This window comes from Theropithecus gelada, chromosome 1 (assembly GCF_003255815.1).
Source record: "Theropithecus gelada isolate Dixy chromosome 1, Tgel_1.0, whole genome shotgun sequence".
In the NCBI taxonomy this organism is placed as follows: domain Eukaryota; kingdom Metazoa; phylum Chordata; class Mammalia; order Primates; family Cercopithecidae; genus Theropithecus; species Theropithecus gelada.
Window position 1 is genome coordinate 14,314,827 of NC_037668.1, and position 12,594 is coordinate 14,327,420.

The window sequence follows — 12,594 nt, forward strand, 5'->3', positions numbered from 1 at the left end:
CAGAGTTGACTGTTGTACACGAGTGAAATTAGATTAGGTACAGATTAAATTCTATTTAAAATTTGTTCTTTATTGATACCTTTAGGTTTCTTTAAACCAAAGTCATGCTATTTAGTCAGAACATGACTTCTAGAATGGTCTTCCAGAGTCAGAATTCTTTGTCTACAAAGATAATTTCAAATGTAGTATCCCTCTTTACATTCAGTGTTTCACCAAATAACTCATTACAGCCAAAGGAGGGTATTGCTTCTTCCATTTGTGGCACTAGATAGGGTCCTAAGTTTTTCACTATTTAGTATGTATACATTTCTTCATATAAAAAGAAGTAATCAGCTTCAGGCTTTGAAGTGCTTGAATAGTTTAAAAAGAAATGTTACAGATGTATGTTTATAGTTTTAATCATTGTCTCAATGTTTTCTTGTGGCAACATGACAGGTATAAGGAGAGGGGCACTGGAGATTGTACCTCTGATGTCTTGACAGTCAAGAGTGTGAAAAGTAACCAAGATTGCTTTGCAGCTTTGTGGGTTCAACATCATGAATTTGTTTTTATTTCCTCTAGTTTTAAGTTTCCTAGGTTAGAAGCTGAGGTTTCTGTTACTTTAAACATGGAATTGTGGAACAGCTTTGTAGCATAATAAATGTGACCGAATACCCTTTCTAAACTAAGTGGGGCACAATGATTTTTTTCCTTCCATTATTTTTTACATGACACTTTATTTCTTTCACGTGCTGACATGACTTGTATTACATTCTAAATTTCATCTGTTTCTGTAACTTTAGCTGTGTCTATAACAGATAGAGCATCAGCAAAACTAGAGTGGACAGGGAGAAAATGTTCTACTGGGGAAGCACTCTGGAATCTTCTGATTAAGTAATTTGCAAAAGATTGATAGCCATAAGCCTTACTCTTAATAGATCTGGCATTTCAGTTTCAATGGCTTTTGAGGAAAAAGGAGTCATTTAAGGAAGGAGATAGGAAGTGTAGGCAGATCCATCCACTTTTCTTAGTCTCCCAATTTTAAGAGACCATTTCTTGCACAAAATGTTTTATAACTTTCCAGAAGTAAAGAGGAAGGTAATGGAGCTGTAGAAATGCCAACCCATCAAAGACTAGTTTGTCATGTCGTTACAACAAGGCATTTAGGGAACATCTCTCCTTAATTTTACTAATAGACCAAGGAAGCTCTCTGAGTCTGCTATTAACATTCAGCTCTGGGTGATTCTTTGTTTCTAATGGCTCATAGTGATTACAGTTTATGTTAATAATCACTTCTACTTCTGTCAACCTCCAGCAAGAGTAGATTGATAGAAGGATAAATTAAAAGTCTGATCTTACTCTCATAAGTGTGACTAAAATTTGGCACTAACTTTTTCTTATCTAGATAGCTGGAATGAGGCTTATAAACAGTGTTATCTGGGGAGAGCTTGCTGGTCTGACAACTTTGGGTGTTGAACACATCATTTAATAGTATTTAGCATGATATAATATTCCATTTTCTCTTCAGGAGCACAGACTCTTTCTCACACTGGATTATTCTACCTTTGACAGTCATTTTTCAACATGACAGTAATTTTAGATAAAGCATCGTGTGCTTATAGAACCTTCTGCTTGAGTAAAAAAGTAAAAATAATCTTCAAATAAAAATAATGAAGTAGAAACAAAATAGGGGGCGCCAAGATGGGCGAATAGGAACAGCTCCAGCCTCCAGCTCCCAGCGTGAGCGACACAGAAGACACGTGATTTCTGCATTTCCAACTGAGGTACCGGGTTCATCTCACCAGGGCATGTCTGACAGTCGGTACAGGACAGTGGGTGCAGCCCAGTGAGCGAGAGCCGAAGCAGGGGAAGGCATTGCTTCACCTGGGAAGTGCAAGGGGGAAGGGAATTCCTTTTTGTAGCCGAGGGAAACCGTGACACACAACACCTGGAAAATTGGGTCACTCCCACCCTAATACTGTGCTTTTCCAAGGGTCTTAGCAAACGGCACACCAGGAGATTATATCCCACACCTGGCTCGGAGGGTCCCACGCCCACGGAGCCTCCCTCATTGCTGGCACAGCAGTCTGAGATCTAACCACAAGGCGGCAGCCAGGCTGGGGGAGGGGCGCCCACCATTGCTGAGACTTAAGTAGGTAAACAAAGCGGCTAGGAAGCTCGAACTGGGTGGAGCCCACCGCAGCTCAAGGAAGCCTGCCTGCCTCTGTAGATTCCACCTCCAGGGACAGGGTATAGTAAACAAAAAGCAGCAGAAACCTCTGCAGATGTAAATGGCCCTGTCTGACAGCTTTGAAGAGAGTAGTGATTCTCCGAGCATGGAGGTTGAGATCTGAGAACCGACAGACTGCCTGCTCAAGTGGGTCCCTGACCCCCGAGTAGTCTAAGTGGGAAAGCCTAACTGGGAGTAGCCTAACTGGAGTGGACCTCAAGCAAACTCCAACAGGACTGCAGCTGAGGGTCCTGACTGTTAGAAGGAAAACTAACAAACAGAAAGGACATCCACACCAAAACCCCATCTGTATGTCACCATCATCAAAGACCAAAGGTAGACAAAACCACAAAGATGGGGAAACAGCAGTGCAGAAAAGCTGAAAATTCAAAAAATCAGAGCACCTCTCCCCTTCCTTCCAAAGGAATGCAGCTCCTCGCCAGCAATGGAACAAAGCTGGACAGAGAATAACTGATGAGTTGAGAGAAGAAGGCTTCAGTCGATCAAACCTCTCAGAGCTAAAGGAGGAACTACAAACCCAGAGCAAAGAAACTAAAAACCTTGAAAAAAGATTTGACGAATGGATAACTAGAATAACCAATGCAGAGAAGTCCATAAATGACCTGATAGACATGAAAACCATAACACGAGAACTATGTGACAAATGCATAAGCTTCAGTAACTGACCCGATCAACTGGAAGAAAGACAACTGGAAGAAAGAGTATCGGTGACTGAAGATCAAATGAATGAAATGAAGTGAGAAGTTTAGAGAAAAAAGAGTAAAAAGAATGAGCAAAGCCTCCAAGAAATTGGGATTATGTGAAAAGGCCAAATCTACGTCTGATTGGTGTACCTGAAAGTGACCGGGAGAATGCAACCCAGTTGGAAAACACTCTGCAGGATATTATCCAGGTGAAATTCTCTAACCTAGCAAGGCAGGCCAACATTCAAATTCAGGAAATACAGAGAATGCCACAAAGATACTCCTCAAGAGGAGCAACCCCAAGACATGTAATTGTCAGATTCACCAAAGTTGAAATGAAGGAAAAAATGTTAAGAGCAGCCAGAGAGAAAGGTCGGGTTACCCACAAAGGGAAACCCATCAGACTAACAACAGATCTCTTGGCAGAAACTCTATAAGCCAGAAGACAGTGGGGGCCAATATTCGACATTCTTAAAGAAAAGAATTTTCAACCCAGAATTTCATATCCTGCCAAACTAAGTTTCATAAGTGAAGGAGACATAAAATCCTTTACAGACAAGCAAATGCTTAGAGATTTTGTCACCACCAGGCCTGCCCTACAAGAGCTCCTGAAGGAAGCACTAAACATGGAAAGGAACAACCAGTACCAGCCATTGCAAAAACATGCCAAAATGTAAAGACCATTGATGATAGGAAGAAACTGCATCAACTAACGAACAAAATAACCAGCTAACATCATAATGACAGGATCAAGTTCACACATAACAATATTAACCTTAAATGTAAATGGACTAAATGGTCCAATTAAAAGACACAGACTGGCAAATTGGATAAGAGTCAAGACCCATTGGTGTGCTGTATTCAGGAGACATATCTCACATGCAGAGACACACATAGGCTCAAAATAAAGGGATGGAGGAAGATCTACCAAGCAAATGGAAAACAAAAAAGGGCAGGGGTTGCAATCCTAGTCTCTGATAAAACAGACTTTAAACCAACAAAACCAAAAGAGACAAAGAAGGCCATTACATAATGGTAAAGGGATCAATTCAACAAGAAGAGCTAACTATCCTAACTATATATGCACCCATTACAGGAGCACCCAGATTCATAAAGCAAGTCCTGAGAGACTTACAAAGAGACTTAGACTCCCACACAATAATAATGGGAGACTTTAACACCCCACTGTCAACATTAGACAGATCAATGAGACAGAAAGTTAACAAGGATATCCAGGAATTGAACTCAACTCTGCTCCAAGTGGACCTAATAGACATCTACAGAAATCTCCACTCCTAATCAACAGAATATACATTCTTCTCAGCACCACATCACACTTATTCCAAAATTGACCACATAGTTGGAAGTAAAGCACTCCTCAGCAAATGTAAAAGAGCAGAAATTATAACAGACTGTCTCTCAGACCACAGTGCAATCAAACTAGAACTCACGACTAAGAAACTCAATCAAAACCGCTCAACTACATGGAAACTGAACAACCTGCTCCTGAATGACTACTGGGTAAATAATGAAATGAAGACAGAAATAAAGATGTTTTTTGAAACCAATGAGAACAAAGATACAACATACCAGAATCTCTGGGACACATTTAAAGCAGTGTGTAGAGGGAAATGTATAGCACTAAATGCCCACAGAGAAAGCAGGAAAGATCTAAAAGTGACACCCTAACATCACAATTAAAAGAACTAGAGAAGCAAGAGCAAACATATTCAAAAGCTAGCAGAAGGCAAGAAATAACTAAGATCAAAGCAGAACTGAAGGAGATAGAGACACAAAAAGCCCTTCAAAAAATCAAAATACCAGTACCAGTTGTTATGCTTGTGCACATGGCAGGCCAGAGGCCCAGATTGTCCCCTTTCCACTAAGGTGGTCCTCCAGTCGACCCAACATGGGCTCCATGGTAGCTCTTTTTCAGCATTCTACAGCCTGGAGTAATAAGTCGTGCCAAGCTCTCTCTGCTCTATCCCAAAGCCCAGCACCCTGTGGGTCAGCTCCTAAGGGCCATCCAGCTTCCGTCTCCCAACACTAAGTTCACTTCCTGTCTCTTATGACAGAGAGGAAACAGCATTCCTTGGAGACCCGACGGGATGCAGTGAGCTTAAGAATTTTCAAGAGCTTATCCATCAGTCAGCCCCTGTTCATCCCCAAGTAGATGTGTGGTGGTATTGTGGTGGACCTTTACTGGGCACTCTGCCAAATAACTAGAGTGGCACTTGTGCTTTAGTCCATTTGGCTATCCCTTTCACCCTGGCATTTCATCAACCAGAGGAAGAAGAAAAAATAAGACATCATAAAGCGAGAGAACCCCTTATAGGTCTTTCAACTCTCACATCTATTTAGATGCAATTGGAGCCCCACAAGGAATACCAGATCAAATTAAAGCTCGAAATCAAATAGTTACAGGATGTAAGTCAATATTTTGGTAGATGACAGTCAATAAAAACATAAATTAGATAAACAACATTTATTACAACCAACAGCAACAAGCTTTACATGAGTTAAAAGAAAAACTCAGGTCGGCCCCAGCCCTGGGGCTACCTGACCTGACAAAACTTTTTACACTCTATGTGTCAAAAAAAATATGGCAGTTGGAGTTTTAACCCAGACTGTAGGGCCCTGGCCAAGGCCAGTGACCTATCTCTCAAAACAACTAGACGGGGTTTCCAAAAGCTGGCCCCCATGTCTAAGGGCCCTGGCAGCAATGGCCCTGTTAGCACAAGAAGCAGATAAGCTAACGCTTAGGCAAAACCTAAACATAAAGTCCCCCGTGCTGTGGTGACTTTAATAAATACCAAAGGACACCATTAGCTAATGAATGCTAGACTAACTAGATACCAAAGCTTGTTCTGTGAAAATCCCCACATAACCATTGAAGTTTGCAACACCCTAAACCCCGCCACCTTGCTCCTGGTATCAGAGAGCCCAGTTAAACATAACTGTGTAGAAGTATTGGACTCAGTTTATTCTAGTGGGCCCAACATCCAAGACTATCCTTAAACATCAGTAGACTGGGAGCTGTGTGTGGAAGGGAGCAGCTTTGCCAACCCCTGCAAAGTGACTCTGAAAAAGATGACAAGCCCTGCTCCAGTCATACCCGGAAGCTGACTGGCCCACACATGGCTGAAGCATGAGAAAACTCATCATGGGACTCAGTTTCCTTAAAATTTGGACTTGTACAGTGAGGACTTCAGCTGACCTTCCTCAGACTGAGGGCTGTTCCCAGTGTATACATGAAGTCACTGAGTTAGAACAAAAGATTGCTACAGTCCTATTATTTTATGGTTATTATGAGTGTACTGGGACTCTAAAAGAAACTTGTTTGTATAATGGTACTCTATCTAAGGTATGTAACCCAGGAAATAACCAACCTGATGTGTGTTATGACCCATTTTAAGCCTCCCATGATCACGGTTTTTAAAATAAAATTCAGGACTGGTCCTTTTCTAGGCGACATAAGTAAAGTAATAGCTAGGACAGAAGAAAGAGGGGTCCCCAAGCATACAACCCTAAAATTTAATGCTTGTGCCACTATCAATAGCAATTGGCATACAATAAGATGTGGTTCTTTAAATTGGGAAAAAAAAAAAAAGTTACACGGCAGGAAATAAGTATACCTGCCATGAATTAAGCTCAGGTGCAAATGTGTGTAATTACTGGTCTTGTGTCATCTAGACTACTTAGAAAAAGGATGAAAAAGATCCTTTTTAGCTCCAAAAAGGAGAAGGCACCCCCTCTTGTACGAGTGGAAGCTGCAACCCCTTGAAATTAGTAATTACAAATCCCTTAAACCCAAGGCAGAAAAAAGGAGAACACGTATCTCTGGGCATCAATAGAAAAGGACTAGATCCTAGAGTAAATATCTTTGTAAAAGAGGAGGTTCGTAAACTCTCTCCAGAACCAGTATTTCAGACTTTCTATGATGAACTAAATGTGCCAGTACCAGAGACTCCAGGAAAAACCAGAAATGTGTTTTTGCAATTAGCCAAGCATGTAGCCCAGTCTCCAAATGTCACTTCATGTTATGTTTGTGGAGAAACTGTAATAGGAGATCAATGGCCATAAGAAGCCTGAGAATTAGTGCCTACAGACCCAGTTCCTGATGAATTCCTGGCCCAAAAGAATCACCCTGATCATTTCTAGGTTCTAAAAGTCTCAATTATTAGACAATATTGCATAGCTAAACAAAAGAAAGAATTCACTCATTCTGTAGGATGACTTAGTTGCCTAGGACAAAAACTGTATAATGGTACCACAAAAACAGTTACATGGTGGATTTCAAACCTTACAGATAAAAATCCATTCAGTAAATTTCCAAAGTTACAGACTGTTTAGGCCCACCCAGAATCCCACTGGGACTGGATGGCCCCCACTGGGCTATACTGGATATGTAGACATAGAGCCTATGCTAAGCTGCCTGACCAGTGGACAGGTAGTTGTGTTATTGGCACTGTTAAACCATCTTTCTTCCTACTGCCCATAAAAACAGGCAAACTCCTGGGCTTCCCTGTCTCTGTTTCCCATGAAAAGCGCAACATAGCCATAGATAATTAAAAATATGATGAATGACCTCCTAAAAAATTATACTATAGTCCTACCACCTAGACACAAGACGGCTCATGGGGATACCGGACTCCCATTTACATGCTCAACCAAATCATGGTTGGCAAGCTGTTTTAGAACTCATCACTAATAAAACCGATCAAGCCTTGACTATTCTGGCGTGGCAAGAAACTCAGATAAGAAATGCTATCTATCAAAATAGATTGGTTCTCGACTACTTGCTAGCAGCTGGAAGAGAGGTCTATAAGAAATTTAACCTTACTAATTACTGTCTACACATGGATAATCAAAGGCAAATAGTTAAAGACATTGTTAAAAACTTGACAAAACTGGCATATGTGCACGTACAAGTGTAGCACGGATTTGACCCTGAAGGCATGTTTAGAAGGTGGTTCCCAGCACTAGGAGGATTTAAAACTCTTATAATTGGAGTTATAATAGTAATAGAAACCTGCTTACTGCTCCCTTGTTTGCTACCTGTACTTCTTCAAATGACAAAAAGTGTCATTGCTACCTTAGTTCACCGAAATGTTTCAACACAAGTATACTATATGAATCACTATCAATCTATTGCGCAAGAAGACATAAGTAGCAAAACTAAGAGTGAGAACTCCCACTAATGAAAAATGAGAGTTTCAAAGTGGGGAAATGAGGGAAGAGAGAGACCCTTTCATATTGTTTTATACTCAGAAAAGGAAAGAGAAGCGAAACTAAAGGCAGGTAGCCCAGTGCCTAGGAACCAGACCCGAAACCAAGGAACCAGACCCAAAACCAGGCCTGGGCCTGCCTGATCTAAGCCTGGTAGTTAAAATTCGACCCCTGATCTAGCAACTGTTATCTACAGATTCCAGACGTTGTATAGAAGGACATTGTGAAATCTCCCGTTCTGTTTCACTTTGACCACTGCTACTTGCACCCCCTGTCACGTACCCCTTGGCTTACTAAATCGATCATGACCCTGTCACACAGACCCCCTTAGAGTTGTGAGCCCTTAGAAGGGACAGAAGTTAGGCACCTGGTGAGCTCGGATTTTAAGATGCTAGCCTGCCAATCCTCCCAGCTGATTGATTAAAGCCACTCCCTTCACTATCTCGGTGTCTGAGGGGTTTCATCTTCAGCTCCTCCTGCTACAGTTCAGTGGCAGAATTTTTGTCTCCCATGCAGGAGACTCGGGTCCAACTCCCGGCCATGCAGGCCTTCTTACCCTTCAGGCAGGAAGAGCTACTATGTTTCTACCCAACAAAGTTATTATATTACACAGGCTGTACTGCATTTATGGACCTTGGTCGTGGAAGCTGGAAGCTAACCCGAGGCGCGTGCCACCTCTGGAGCATTCTCTTTGCTCGAACTAATCCCGGAATTTACAGTTCCTGTGCTCGAAGCCTGTCTTTGAAAGTGGGGAGTGTTTCCGGTGGGTTGCTGCAGTTTTGAATACTGAGAATTAAAACCTTTGCTACTTTCATCTAGTCTCAGGGCAAACCCCTGGGTAATCCAAAGGCCGTCAGACATTCGTCAGACAGATTCGCCTGCTGGGCTTTCCGCTACATTAGGCCACATCTCACTATAGAGCCAGGATCAAGAAATGAAGGTCTGGGAAGGAGAGAAGCTGCGGGGCGGAGGAGACTCTTCAGTAGTGGGTCAGAGAGGCTTCAGAGGCCCAAGGAGAAGGGAAGCCTGTGGGGAGGTATCTGCATAGAGATGAGGGGAGCCGCGGAGACAGTCTCACAGAGAGGTGTGCGGAAACACCGAGTTACTTAACTTCCTCAACCACCTTGGCATCTGCGCCTTCCGTGGGCCCGTCGGTCTTTCGGGAGGGATTCTGTGACCCTGGTATTGTGTCAACAGGTGTTAGCCTGATATTTATATTTTTAATGAGAGAAAACGAACTACAGAATTTGCGAGTTTTGCTTTTTTTTCTGGTTTTGCTTTATACCTCTTGGAAGCTCCTTCCAAAGGATTCCGATCTGAGGGGCATTGGGGTGTGACTATGGTACACAAGGGGTGGTTAATTTTCATCCAAAAATCTTTGGAGGATTCCCTTGCTCTCCTGCTCCCCAGTCCAACCAGTAGTTTAAAACAGAAGATCAGTTACATTTGGAGAGTTTTTTTCTCTGCGTTCTAATGATAAACTTGACTTATTCAATTCCAAAAGTTTCCTTATTCTGAGGTTGTCTTTCTATATTTTCAGTGTAAAACCATGGCCGTACTATGTTGGACCCACCAACGTTCTTCTCTTCCCTTGTTTATTTGTAAAGTCTCTTTGTAATCTCAGAATTTCCTGAGTAAACTGGGAACTGTTATACGTAATTCTGTGTTTTTGAACATTCTTTGTAAACAGGAATCAGGATTGGGGGTGGGGAAGGAGGGAGGACTAGGAGTGCTGATTTGTGTAGTGGAAAATCATAGATTACTTACGTGATGGGGCAAAGGTTTTAAAAACTCAGCGTCCCCAGACTTCCCCTTTTACTGTTTGCTGAAGAAAATTCTGTCCTTGACTCCCTTCCTTATCCTCTCCTGGCAAGGGAAGGGGTCCCTTCCCACCTCAGGGTCTCTGTCCTCCTGGGGTTAAGAGACGTGCATCCGACTCTCTCTACAAGTGCTGGAGAGGAGGCTAGGTCTTTCCCACGGGCTGGGGGCCTTGCTGTCCCACGGACAGCTGGGGAGGAAGAGGAGCCAGAGGCGGAAGAGGAAGCCAGCCGAGATGTGTGAAGCAGCTCTTGCTACAGCGGGTAGGGAGAGGGTGCGCGGGACCCAGGAGCCTCGGTGCAGAGCCAGGCCTCAGGAGCAGCCTCCTTATTCCTGGAACGGGTGCCTCCCACCATCTTGTCTCCAAAGACTGTAGGGAGACCTTCTCGCCAGGTGGGAAAGCGATGTCTCCCATGCTTTCCCACCACGGAAGCCTTGTGTCCCTTTTCCTGCTAGTGTCTGACCGCCAGCCTGCGGGGGCTGCGGCTGCCGCGGTTCCACACTGGGTGGAGGCTGCCCACCCGCGAGCCCAGAGCCGCGCTAGGAGGCCGGAGTCGGGAAGTCGTGTGCAGGCCGGGGGGAGACCCAAGCTCTGGGTCAGGGCTTTTTTGCCGATAGCCAAATTCAGCGTGTAAAAGACAGAGAGCTCACATCTGTCTGTTCGTGAACTTGAGTGAGAACAAGGCCCTCAAGATCCCTAGGAGGGCGGTGAAGGGTCTCTGGCGGCGATATCGGCGTCGGCGGTGAGCCAAAGCATGTCAGGAGAGAATGCGAACCCAGTCGCCCGGTAGCACAAACAGCACCCCGGAGGAGGGCCCCGCGTGTGGGGAAATCGCAGGGGTCAGCGCAGCCGGAGAGCGGTGGACTAGCCTCGTCCAGGGAGAACTCCCTTCCTGACCACAGCCTGTCCCCCGCCAGGTAAGGGGAGAGGAGGGACAGCACAGCCTCCTCTCCCTGGCAGGAGGCTCAGGGTCACTACCTTCCCCTCTGCTTGCCCGTCGCTATTCTTCCAAACCACTCTTAGCCAAAGATTCCACCGACAGTCACCCACACGACAACCCGGGCCTCCTTTCAGCAGCGGCTGCCGCCCCGAAGCCACCGCGCCCTCTCACCTCCGTGGTTCTGCCGGCGGCCTCTGCTGAGTCTGTGCACTTCACTTCCCTGGCCCGCTCTCCCCTGAGCTTACAGAGGACGCGGGGTTCGTCCCAACCCTTCTTGGGAGTACTGAATGGCAAAGGGGGAGCGTGCGCAATTGCTTGGTCGAGTGTAGACAAGACATTGCGGGATTTGACTGTGGGACCATCGCTTAGACGTCCTAGTGATTTTTACACCTGCCTTCTGCTTAGGGCACCGGCCAATTTTCCATTTGTGTCTACTCCACCTGCTGTCTTTGTTGGGTAAGCGAACATGGCTCCCCTCTGCCACTTAATCGACAAACGGGCGGTCCTGGAGGACTTCGCCCGCCGCTCACCCCGCTCCCAGCCTCGCGGACATCGCCTCCGGTCGCCTGTTCCAAGGCCAAGAAGCGCGTTAGCTGCGAACGGAGGTGAGGAGGCTCAGCTGACCGCCTGTGTCAGCTGACAACGTGTGGCACGCACAAACGCCACAGCTTGGCTTGGCCTCTCTGTTATTTGCAGCTCAGCCCAATCGGCGCCTCCAGGACGGCGGAGGCGGCAAAGACGGTGGGCTTCTTGGGTGCAGCCCCAGGAGGGCTGGCATCCCTGCACGGCGGTGTACACCTGAGCGAGACGCCCCTTCTGCGGATGATTGACACGGAGATAAATAAGAGCGGTGTGTCATGAGAGGCCGTCCACCAGGACTTACCCTCCTTCGCCAGGGTTGGCACCTCGCGGCCAGACTGTTCTGCCTCTGGCCCTTGGAGCAAGCCGGCTGACAGCGGAGTAAAGAAAGATTCCTGCGGGTGGGCGGTCAGTGCAAAACAATTCCCTGACCGGAAATCACACCCGGGATGCGGTGGTGAAAGAGCTGAATGCTAGCCACTAGACCAGCAGGGGCGCACGGGAGGGTCTTTCGCAACCTTCTTGCCATATAAGCGACTGTTTGCCTGTGCGCTGGGAGGACTTGGGCCTTGTCGGCGTCGTTGGTCGCTCCTGGAGTCGTCTCACAAAGCCTTTTCCTCCCTCCTTTCTCCGAAAGAGGAGCCCGCAGGCGACGCACCCAGCACTCCACGAGGCGAGTCCTGGAGCGGGTTGCAGCATCCCGGCTGTACCTGAACACTGACCTACAGATAGGCCTTTGTGAAGCTGCAGCGCGTGGAGAAACAGTCGCGGGTCGCCGGGGTCAGAGCCGCGCACCGGGTAGCCAGGAGCAGGTAGGAGCGAGGAGGCTCCTGGGGTGAGACCGAGGCACCCGAACATCATAAAGGACTCAGAGCTTGGCATCCCTGACACCATAAAGGACTCACACGGATGCGGAAACCGAGACGGGCTGGATGGAAAACTCTTTCCAGGGAGGCTCCAGGGCCCTCAACTGGTCTCCTACCTTCCCCTGCAACCTGCGACACCTGCCATTTTCCCATCTTAGGCAATGGCAACGCCATCCTTCCTTATGCTCTGGGCAAAACCTCCAGAGTTCCCTCTGACGCTGGAGTTTTTTCCTCATATCCAAGATCCA

At 45.9% G+C, this 12,594-nt stretch overlaps 1 non-coding gene across 1 annotated transcript; it reads right to left on the minus strand.

The window, feature by feature from the left end:
* Window positions 1–10,719: 10,719 nt before the first annotated feature.
* Window positions 10,720–10,886, minus strand: LOC112614844. The gene has a single exon (XR_003117158.1). It is a non-coding gene; the product is annotated as a U1 spliceosomal RNA (small nuclear RNA).
* Window positions 10,887–12,594: the final 1,708 nt, after the last annotated feature.